The sequence below is a fragment of the Hibiscus syriacus genome, unplaced genomic scaffold, assembly GCF_006381635.1.
Source record: "Hibiscus syriacus cultivar Baekdansim isolate YM2019G1 unplaced genomic scaffold, ASM638163v2 tig00110745_pilon, whole genome shotgun sequence".
In the NCBI taxonomy this organism is placed as follows: domain Eukaryota; kingdom Viridiplantae; phylum Streptophyta; class Magnoliopsida; order Malvales; family Malvaceae; genus Hibiscus; species Hibiscus syriacus.
Window position 1 is genome coordinate 1290653 of NW_024062847.1, and position 12393 is coordinate 1303045.

At 34.5% G+C, this 12393-nt stretch overlaps 1 pseudogene; it reads right to left on the reverse strand.

Annotated features, from left to right (window-relative positions):
• Positions 1-11898, reverse strand: part of LOC120139408 — a 43335-nt pseudogene extending 31437 nt beyond the window's left edge.
• Between the last annotated feature and the right edge of the window lie 495 nt (positions 11899-12393).

A 12393-nucleotide genomic window follows, 5' to 3' on the forward strand; every position in this document is an offset into this window, starting at 1 on the left:
CATCTAACATCTATCAAGAACACTAAGTTCTAAGAATCACACCACTTTTTCTAACGTGTTTTTAATCCTATCCAATGCTTCTAATCTATCATTTGCCTCTATGACAAGTCAAATTTACCATAAAACATCCATAAACACTCCTATATTACCATATCCTTTCAAAACCCATTTCATAAAATCCCCATTATTTCCTTTATCTCTTCATTTTAATCCTATATAATCCTTCCTTATGCACATATATCACTTAATGTTACCAAAGCAACCCATAATTTAAAGAAAATACTAGCTACTGAGAATTTACCTTATGATAGGGAGGATAGAACACCCACGTGAATAAGAAGAAGAAAAAGTGTAGAAAATACATTACTTTCCTCTTTATTTCTATTTAAATTCCATATATATTTTTTAATTTCATTTCCTCTTAAAAGATAAAAATGCCCTCTTAATTTATCTATTGATACAATTTAGTCTAAACACTATTCCAAATCCTTTTTCTTATCTTTTACCACTTATTCAATTTAAATCTTAATTTTTCAAATCGTTTCGATATAGTCTCTGGTCTGATATTTGAGATATTACAATTCTCCCCTTAAGAAAATTTGTCCTCGAATTTAGATAAATACCTAAAGCAGAAAGGTAGGGAAACTAGATTCTCATGTCCTCTCTCTTTCCCAAGTAGCCTCTTCCACCTTATGATTTTGCCAAAGTACCTTAACTAAAGGAATTTGTTTGTTTCGCAACTCTTTGATTTCTCTAGCCAAGATCCGCATTGGTTCTTCTTCATAAGTTAAATCTGTTCGGACCTGTATTTCCTCTGGATTAATAACGTTGGATGGATCGGATCGATATCTTCTGAGCATCAATACATGGAAAACATTGTGAATTTTGTCCATATCCGGAGGCAAGGCTAGCTGATATGCTGCTGATCTGACTCTTTTCAAAATTTCATAAGGTCCAATAAATCTCGGACTCAACTTTCTTTTTCGCCCAAATCTAAAAACTTTCTTCCAAGGTGACACCTTTAAGAACACTTTGTCTCTCTCTTGGAATTTGATTTCTCTTCTTTTCAAATCAACATATGATTTCTGTCGATCGGAGGCTATTTTGAGATTCCCTTAAATAATCTTTACTTTATCCTCCATCTCTTTAATCAACTTCGGCCCAATAATGTCTCGGTCTTTCAATTCAAACCAATTTAATGGTGTACGCCACTTTCTTCCATATAATGCTTCATACGGAGACATCTTAATACTTGACTGATAACTGTTATTATACGCAAATTCTGCTAAAGGTAAATACCTTTCCCATGATCCTTTAAAGTCGAACACACATGCCCTTAGCATATCCTCAAGTATTTGGATGGATTGCTCTGACTGTCCATCTGTCTGTGGATGAAAAGATATGTTGAAGTTTAATCGAGTACCCAATGCCTCATGCAACAACTTCCAGAACGTTGAAGTAAACCTGGGATCTCAATCAGATACTATTGATATAGGTACTCCATGTAGTCTCACTAATTCTTTAATATACAACTCCGCATAGTTATCCATCGAGTAATCTACCCAAACTAGAATAAAATGAGTTGACTTGGTTAATCGATCTACAATAACCCATATGGAATCCTTTTTACTAAGAGATAAAGGTAGCCCCGAAATAAAATCCATGGTAACTCGCTCCTACTTCTACTATGGAATGGATATCGGTTGAAGTATTCCAGAGGGTACTTGATGTTCAGCTTTCACTTGCTGACAAGTCAAACATCTCGCCACAAACTCCGATATAGCTCTTTTCATACCAGACCACCAATAACGAATTTTTAAAATTTGATACAACTTATTACCTCCAAGATGCATCGTCAATGGACTATAATGTGCTTTATAAAGAATATCTTTCTTCATATCATCATTACCTGGAATACAAATTCTTCCCCTATAATAAAGACATCCATTCTCTCTTACTTTGAAGTCTTTAATCTTATTCTTTTTGACTTGTTCCATTCTCATCAAGCATTTCTCGTCTTTACTTTGTAGCCCTTTAATCTGATCCAAGAACATCAGATTTAACTTAAGCTCTGTAATTAAGGCACCATCTTCTTTCAATGACATTTGTGCATCCAAAGCTCATAAATATGCAAAAATCTTTCGCCTTAGTGCATTTGCTACTACATTCGCCTTTCTAGGATGATAATCAATAATTATATCATAATCCTTTAGAAGCTCAATCCACCTTTTTGGCCTCAAATTCAATTCTCTCTGAGTTAATAAATACTTCAAACTCTTGTGATCAGTATAGATATGGCACCGTTCCCCATACAAATAATGACGCTAGATTTTGAATGAAAACACAACTGCTGCCAATTCTAAATCGTGAGTTGGATAATTTTTCTCATGATTCATCAATTATCTTGAAGCATAAGCCACCACCTTACCATCTTGCATCAACGCATACCCTAGTCCATTATGAGATGCATCACTAAACACCGCATAGTCTTATACGGACTCAAGTTGTACCAGTACATAGGCCTCTTCCAATATTCTCTTGAGCCCTTAAAAACTTTCTTGGCACTTTTACGTCCACACAAAAGGCACATCCTTTTGCAACAGCTTAGTTAGCGGTAATGCTAACATTGAGAAGTTCTTCACAAATCGTCTATAATAATCGGCAAGTCCCAAGAAACTCCGAACCTCAGAAACATTCCTTGGAGATTGTCAATCCACTATAGCTTGAATCTTTCTTGGATCTACTCGTACACCTTATGTGGAAACTATGTGACCGAGGAAAGTAACCTCGGCTAACCAAAAGTCATACTTTAAAATTTTTGCATTCAATTTCTTCTCGCGAAGCGTCTGAAGAACTACTCGAAGATGAAAATCATGTTCTTCTCTTAACTTGGAATATACCAAGATATCATCTATGAATATCACCACGAATTGATCCAAATATGATTGAAATACTCGGTTCATCAAGTCCATGAATTCCGCTGGTGCATCAGTCAAACCAAATGGTATCACTACAAATCCATAATGCCCATACCGAGTTCGAAAAGCTATCTTTGAAATATCACCGTCTTTGATTTTCAACTGATGGTACCCCGACCTTAAGTCTATCTTAGAAAACATCGATGCTCTTTTCAATTGATCAAAAAATTGTCAATCCTAGGAAGAGGATATTGTTCTTTATTGTGACTTTATTCAACTGATGATAATCGATACATAATAGCATAGACTCATCCTTCTTTTTCACAAACAAAACAGGTGCTCCCAAGGAGAAACACTAGGTCTTACGAACCCCTTATCGAGTAATTCTTGCATTTGAACTTTCAATTCTCGTAGTTTATTCAGAGCCATTCTATACGGAGCCATAGAAACAGGTTCAGTACCCAGATAAATCTCAATCCTGAATTCTACCTCGCGATCTGGAGGCAATCCCGGTAAATCCTCAGGAAATACATCCGAAAATTCTATAACCGTGGGAATTTCATTTATTCTAACTTCCGGAATTCTAGTATCTATCACATTGGCTAGAAAAGCTATACATCCTTTTGACATCATCTTCTTCGCAGTCATGGCCGATATCACATTCGAGGATGATTTTGATCTTTCACCGATTACTACAATTTCTGAACCTTCGACATTCTTTAAAAACAAATGTTTCTTACAACAATCGACCCGTCCATAATGTGAAGACAACCAATCCATGCCTAAAAGAATTTCAAATTCATTGAAGGGCAATTCCATTAAGTTAGCCATAAACACAATCCCCTGGATCTTTATAGGGCATTTGCTACATACTCTAGATACTTTCACACTGTGACCCATAGGATTTACCGCTATCATTTCACTCATAATTGGTTTTAAAGGAATTCCTCTAGCTTTAACCAACTTTGTACTAATATATGAATGTGTAGAACTAGGGTCGACTAAAACAAATACAGGTTCATCGAAAAGATGGAAAATACTTGTTATGATCTCAAGGTCATCCCGATCCTCAGTGGTCTTAATGTTGTAAATTCTAGTGAATCACTGAGTCTTTTGTCTCATAATTAAATCAGTGTGTCTCTTGGATCTACCCCTTCCTCTGCTTCTATTTGAGGCTGCCACTGATCTTTCATACTGTGCCAAATTATTACCAAATTTCTTAGGGAAGTTCCGGGAAAAGTTACCCATATCTCCACATAGAAAACAAGCTCCACTGACAAATCTTCATACTTCTAGGTGTAATTTGCCACAGGTTTGACATGGATTCCTTTCCCCAGAAGCTCTAGCCGAGCTAACAGTAAAGGACTGGACTGTCTACTTTTCTATGAAGCTGCTACAAAACTATCTCTCTCAGAGAATCTGGAACTCGAGCCTTTGCCTCTTTTAGCATGATGGAGAGTGGAAGGTATTCCCACTCTTTTCCCCGTTAGAACACTCTGCTCGACGCTAATGTTTCCTCATGAGCTCTTTCAATAGCTTTGGCTTTGTTTATAACTTCTTGTAGACTCGGCAAATTCAAGGCCAATATTATCTCTTTCAACTTCGACCTTAAACCTTCAATAAACCAATCACGTCTTGCCTTGTCATTTGACACAACTTCAGTGGCAAAATGGCTCAAATTGTTGTACTCAACCTCAAATTCATGTACGACTCGATAACCTTGCCTTAAATTAAGGAACTTCAACAACATTTCTCGTTTAAACTGTTCACCCACATACTTGTTTTGATTTGTTCCTGGAAATTGCCAGGTGACTTGCTCTGGTGGTCATACATTGTAGTGTTGGACCACCATACTCGAGCTGATCCTTTAAGTAAGGATATAACCCCTCCCAACTTTTCCTGATCTGTGCATTGTAGGCTTTCAAGCATTAACATCACATCATTTAGCTACATGTCGGCCTCTATAGGACCCTTACCCTCATCTCTTCGGAACTCTGGAGCTCCCAAACTTTTCAGCTCCTTTGGAATCATCATTCTAGGCACTGGAGGAGTAGAGGGAGGTTGAAACTGAGTCATTATAGCATCAAGGGCTTGCATTAAAGTTCCAAACTCAAGCATCAGAATCCTCGAGGTGTAAGCGCACTTGCATTTTCAGAAGGAAGAGGTGGTGCACTATTATCCTCATAACTTTCACTCCCCGTTCCTTATTGCATTTCTTGTTCCCCCGCTCTTCGTGAGTTTAAGGATTCTGACATCTAATAAAACATTCATCATAATAACAATACCACTAGTAAGGAGTATTATCAATCACCCCCTAATGACACCATCTCAGTAACATTGACAACCTTATTGGCATGTAATCCTTTTTCTGTTCTAAAATAGAACTAGATTTGACTGAGAATCGGCTAAACATGTAGCTCTGATATCAACAAATGTAACACTCATATCCCGTATACGTTTCTGTATACTAATACAAATGTCACATTACTTTAAAAACTGTTTATTCATTTTTTTGTAAAGTCTTTAAAATTTTGTTGCAAACTTAATTTCCATATAAATAATCATAATAAATAAGTATTCATTAAGACCTATTATAAAATATTGTGTTAAATTTAATTACATGCCAAACAAGTTTCCAAAATGATTTCTAGTGTCCTAATTTTACTAATGAGCCAACCTTAGTGGATGATATATGATGCTACAACTGCACTACTTACTTGATTTTTCTCTACTGTTACCTACGCGTGGAAATACACACGTTAAATATTACTTAGTGAGTCATAATATTGTAAGTAACCCTTATGTATACATAAGTATTTTATTCACAATTATCATGATCACTGATCATTATTCTTTTATTTTTCATTTATAACCTCCATTCATATTTATAATGCACCATTATGCATTTTTCAACTATAACATACTTTTATGTTGATAATGCACCTATATGCATTTCAACTATAACCTACTTTTATGTTGATAATGCACCCATATGCATTTCAACTATAGTATACATTTCTGTTGATAATGCACCCATATACATTTCAATTATGGCATCCTTTCATGCCGATAATGCACCCATATGCATTATTATTTTCATTCATTTTAGAGCAGTTCATACTCTGAAACCTATTCACAATATCATTTCCACATATTCAATAAAACATAGTAATTACGGTAAAACATACATTAACATTTAAATATTACATATTGAAAAATTTCTAATCATTATCATCTAGATTGCATACAATAAATGTACTCACCTGGCTTACCTTGCTTTGATATGCAAAACTCACCAACTGCTACTCCGGGACTTGGCCTTTTCCTTTTACTTTACTTGATTCAGGAGCTTGATTTTGATCTACACCATTATCCATTAAGTACACATAACATACCAATGCTAGTATATTCTTTAACCTGGCACCTTAAGAATATTCAAAATATCATTATCTCAATTTCTATAATAATTACAAACTAATTGACCGTTCCAAGCTCAATAGTATCGATACTACTACCATGGTACTGATACTTCAATACTATGGTACCGATACTTTCTCAGGTTATCGATACCAAAATTAGGTTCGATGTTCCCTGGTATTCGATTACCTTACCATGGCATCGATACTACCATACTATGGTACCGATATCCCCTTACGGTATTGATAATAAAATTAGATTCGATATTTGCTTGGTATCGATACCCTTCCAATGGTATCGATGCTGCATCAACGGTATAGATACTGATTGAATCAGTATCGATACTATTCAGCAAATTCATCTCCTTTTTGCCTATAGTATCGGTACTGTTCTATCAGTACCGATACCCTTGCCCAGATTTTCCAATTTTTAACCCGATTATTAGCCAAAGGGGGCCAAATTTCTTTATATTTACACCCAACATTGATATTTAACTCTTCTCTACTTATCCATACAAATTTTCCTTCATCTTGTTTCATAAAACATCTAACATCTATCAAGAACACTAAGTTCTAAGAATCACACCACTTTTTGTAATGTGTTTTTAATCCTATCTAATGCTTCTAATCTCTCATTTTCCTCTGTGACAAGTCAAATTTACCATAAAACATCCATAAACACTCCTATATTACCATATCCTTTCAAAACCCCTTTTATAACATCTCATTATTTCCTTTATCTCTTCATTTTAATCATATCTAATCCTTGCTTATGCACATATATCACTTAACGTTACCAAAGCAACCCATAATTTAAAGAAAACACTAGCTAATGAGAATTTACCTTATGCTAGGGAGGAGAGAACACCCACGTGAATAAGAATAAGAAGAAGTGTAGAAAATACCTTACTTTCCTCTTTCTTTCTATTTAAATTCCCTATCTATTTTTTAATTTCATTTACTCTTAAAAGACTAAAATGTCCTCTTAACTTATCTATTGATACAATTTAGTCTAAACACTATTCCAAACCTTTTTCTCATCTTTTACTACTTATTCAATTTAAATCTTAATTTTTCAAATCTTTTCAATATAGTCTCTGGTCTGATATTTGGGATATTACACCATTGGAATACCATCTTCATTCAACAAGGGTGCCAACCTCTCAAACCAGAAAAATAATTCATCCTTTTTCTTCAACCAAGCCTCCATCATCACTTCGATCGACTTAAAAGTTACTACACATGAATTCCAAACATAACCCTATCTGACAATCTAGACATCATAACCTTCATTAACTAGAGCCTTCTAAACTAACTCTAACTCGAAAGAATTTTTAATGATCCCCGTTAATGACCTCTTAACCCAACTGGAGCTCTTAGAGGGAATATGCATTTCCCAAATGTTTTTCATTCCTTTTCCCCTGTGAACACCTCTATTTGACATCTCCCTACAATCTGATACATTGCTCTTCAATTTGTTTGACAGTAAAGCATCCTTATAAGATCTATCATCCCTTAAGCTCTGATTAATGACATCTTTCTCTTTTGAATTTGATGTATCTTCTGTATTCGGCTTTGTAGTAATAAACAACGAACTGTTCTTCCCTACTGACCTTGAACGAGCTTCCTTGTATCTTGCAGTTCCAACTGTAATTCTCCTTCCATCAATCAATGAACCATTTAAGTTGTCTATTGCCCTTTTCAGACTTGCCTCATTATCGAATTGTACAAAGGCGAATATAGAGAATTTGTATTTCGGATTTCTTGTTTCTTTAGGAATGAACATTCTTTCTACATGACCCTGGATTGAAAACAATTACCTTAACGCTCATCGTGACACTCTCATGCTTAGATTATCAACGAACGCCGTCCAAACTTTCTCGGAAGAAGACTTTCCTTTCAACTTTTCTCTCTCTACGACTCTATCTCTCTCACTCATCTTTTTTTATCCAATTCCTTTAACGCTCGTCGTGACACTCTCCTGGTTAGATTATCAACAAAAGTCATCCAATTTTTCTCGGAAGAAGACTTTCCTTTCAACTTTTCTCTCTCTACGACTCTATCTCTCTCACTCCAAGAGTTACTTTCGACAAGATCACATACAAGCTGGATCTTTATAATATTTATTGTCCAGCTTGAGGGGGAGTGTAAGTTATCTAATGCTTCTAGATAAAGATTGGGATTATCCTATAAATATCAGTGTTTTAGTTTATCCCTAACTCTAACCTCTTTTGTAGTTAAGGATAAAGTTACTCTTGTACATCTCTTATACAAAGACTTACTGTATCTATTCGATTAGATGATATGGTAAATAAAACTTATCTTTTTCACAAATAAACCTATTTTCTACAAATTTACATTTGGGACACTGCTCCAAACATAACGACACCATTTATTTCTCATACCATGACCCATCTGGAAACTTTCTATCACAAATATTTGATGTCACTATGCTAAAATGAACATTGATAGTATTTCTTTAATTGAATTAACTTTATTCAGTTCAAGAACTGAAAACTACACTATAAGTATACCATGATTTTATGCCACTCCTTCCCATGAAATACCATTTTGTTTGAAAGAAATAAGAAGAGTTATTTAGGTTACCTGTAGTTCCAGATGAGAAAAGGATATTTGTAAATGCCTCTACCGGTTGTTCTACTTCCTTAAACACATCTCCCCTGCAATTTGAGATCAAAAAGAAAAACAAAGGGAAGATACAACTTAAAGTCTTGCAGAGATTTTTATGTGCAATCAAATGAAGAAATTGATAATCATGTGACTTTCCGATAAATACAATTGCATGTTAGATGTTACAATAATATCAACCAGTTAATTGAACAATATGAAAAGTAGCCAAGAATTTGGTTAATTTCGTCTACTTCGTCTCAATAAATACCAATTATTATAATATCAAAAGTTAAGCTTTTCTAATGACATTATTTTGAGTGTTTGAGATGCCATAATTTGAAGAACATTAGAAAATGGAGTTTCAAGAAGCTACTCATCAACATCCAAATATGGCCATTGCTTCTGAAGATTGCTATGAAGGCACACGGTATAACTACCCAAGCCCAACAAACTTTTTATTTCATCCCATCTAGGTGTATTCTCCAACACGTAACTATTAAAGTAACTATTTAAAACATCCACCACTGTTAAAGATACAAGTCTTGGTTCCTTCCAATTAGGACAAAAAAAACATATCACTTCTGCAATAGAGAAAATGAAAGATATCTCATGGACGTCGATCAGATATGGTTTCAAAGCAAGGTATGCAAACTTTCATACATTCTCTTCAAGAAAAATGAAGGTAAAGGGATACAGAGAATGACAACGGATGATTTTTAGCCAGTAGCAAAAGAGTGATTACTTGAATTTTTTTACTCTTTCCAGAAAATCAGGCCATGAAATATCTCCATCAAGAAACTTAATGCTGAAAGTAGAGCTTCTGGCTGGGATAACAATGGCCATTGGTGCATGAGCTTCCACAACTCTACTGTAGAATGGAAGCTACATTATGAGAACTTTTTTTCATTAGAAATTAGAAATATAAATATAAAGAACACACTGCCTTAAATGGTTAAGGACAAAGTTTAAAGAACTTGACCTATGCAAAGGTAGTATTTTTTCACCACGAATGACAAGATCCTGAAATAGATCCACCAAAGAAGTAAACTGAGAACACCGAGTAAATGTATTTAATTGAAGGAGTAAATCAGGAATAAGAGATTCCCTAAAGGAAGGGGCACAAAGTAATAATATTAGACAAGATTGTGGAAAGTGTGCTAGATATAGCATCAATAAAGATATCGTTTAAGATGAATAATCAAGAGATAAAACAAAAAAAGGCAAAATAAAGGGGAAAAGAGTTGCTAACTAAAATACTTGAGCATGTTGGTCGGACTTCCCAATACCAAAAAAAATTGATATTTGATTAAAACAGTTCCTTAGAATATACCTAGAATTTGAGCTTTTAGTCACATAAGAACCATCAATTTGGTGCCACCGATATGCATGCCCGTTCAGCAGAAGTTAGCACACACTGTTGATGAAATCTCTAATTAGATCAATGAATGTCACACACATTTCAGATTCCTGAAAGTATTTCCCTGAATCTAGTTAAGGACTACTATGTAAAGCAAGGAGTCACTATTCATAATGCTATTTATGATCCGAAACATTAGGCTTCTATGTAAAGGTCATCTAAGTGACTTTACAACGCTCTATCCCGATAAAAAAGTACATATCAAGCCCTACATTGCACATAACTAATTCAAATTAACAAATGTCATGTAAGCACGATAAGAGCGTGAGCTGCAAAAACACAAGTTGCAGATATTCAGGAGTGATTGTAAATACAGGAATTAAAATGTTCCATAATCTGCTGAAAGGAAAAAAGGAAAACAACCGGAGTAAAAATGGCTTTTGCTTCTGATATTTTAAGCCTTGTTGATATCTCAGGTGGAGCAAAACTGCCAGCAATGGACACAACTACATAGCCTGCTAGAACAGTTGCAAGATAGATAATCACAGAGTAGGCATTCATTGGCATATCGATTGCGATTGCAGATCCTCTGTCCAAACCCAGAGCATCAAGTGCATGTGCAACTACCTACGAATTAGAAGGGGGGAAAAAGTACCGCTGGTTAATATGATATCAAGAGTTGGTAAAATTAATAAGAACAAAACTTTTCATTACAACATCACGACTCTCCATCATTCACGTTAAAAAATTCTGAAGTACATATAAGACTATTCCCAGACACCCTGGTAAGTAAAATCACCCAACAAAATTATAATATAAAATTTTAAAATATAATCTATTTGTGACATACTTCAACATATATGTTCAAAATCACAAGAACTAATGTGCACAATATATATAGAGATAAAGAATCATTGAATGAATTCAATGAGCACTCCAATTTAACTACAAATCCTTCAAAACTACAAGACAACTAAAAGAACAAAATTGGCCACTACAGCATAAAACACAGAAATTACAAGAGTAATGATGTTTACACTTGTTGAGTCTTATTGGGAACTAATAAAAGACATTACTACTCAATACCATTGCTGTTTGGACTTGCTAGCATCTCATGTTATGCTTTTCATACTTCAATGACCATTTAGTTAATTCTAAACTTCACTGTCATTTAGTATGGATGAATCATGCTTTTAAGATTTTGAGAGAAGATTCCAAGACAAACTATCTTTAACCGTAATTATGCAAACCAAAAGAAAAGATAATAAATAATAGAAGCAACTATGAACAAGCACTCATTCTATGACATGAAGAGCAGCATACCAAACCTCCATCTGCAATTCCTTAAGGGTCATGCTTTTCACAGGAAGATCATCATCTCCCTCATCACGCCAACTTATTACAGTATCATCCAAACTTCTTTTGCTATTAACAACCAAACAGTTCTTCGCAGGGTTCACAAAAGCTCCAGGAAGTCATTTACCTCCTGGATTTGATATGTGGCTGTCTTCACATGGACTTGTAAGATACAATCAGGAGGAACCGAAAAATCTACGCTTGGATACGTGCTTCTCATAATATTATTATGGTAGAGGAGAGCTTGCTAGCATTGGAGAATATGGAAGAATATTAGTTTTCAATTTCATGTTTAGCTATTTAAATGTTTATATTTTAAAATATACGTAATATATTATAATGATTGCATACTTTAAATACTTAATATATAAATGCAAGATTTAACTTCGGGGCAACCAACAATTATCATTGATGAAACAAGTGAAGTTCCGGATGTCACGTATGAAGAACAATTCCCATAGGCCATAAGTCCCAAACTTTGATAAACTATTAAATTTTAGTTATATTTTCATTGAAGAATTTTTTACTTGATATTTGTTATGATGAAAGTTTAGTTATATTTTCGTTTCGCATTTTCGTAAGATATTGGTTGTTGTAAACTTATGGTTTATTTATATCTAATAAAAGAATTGCTTGTAGGAAAGGAGAATGACAAATGAAGAAGCGTAACCATGATCACGATCATGATTCAAGTATCAAGATATCTACTCATATA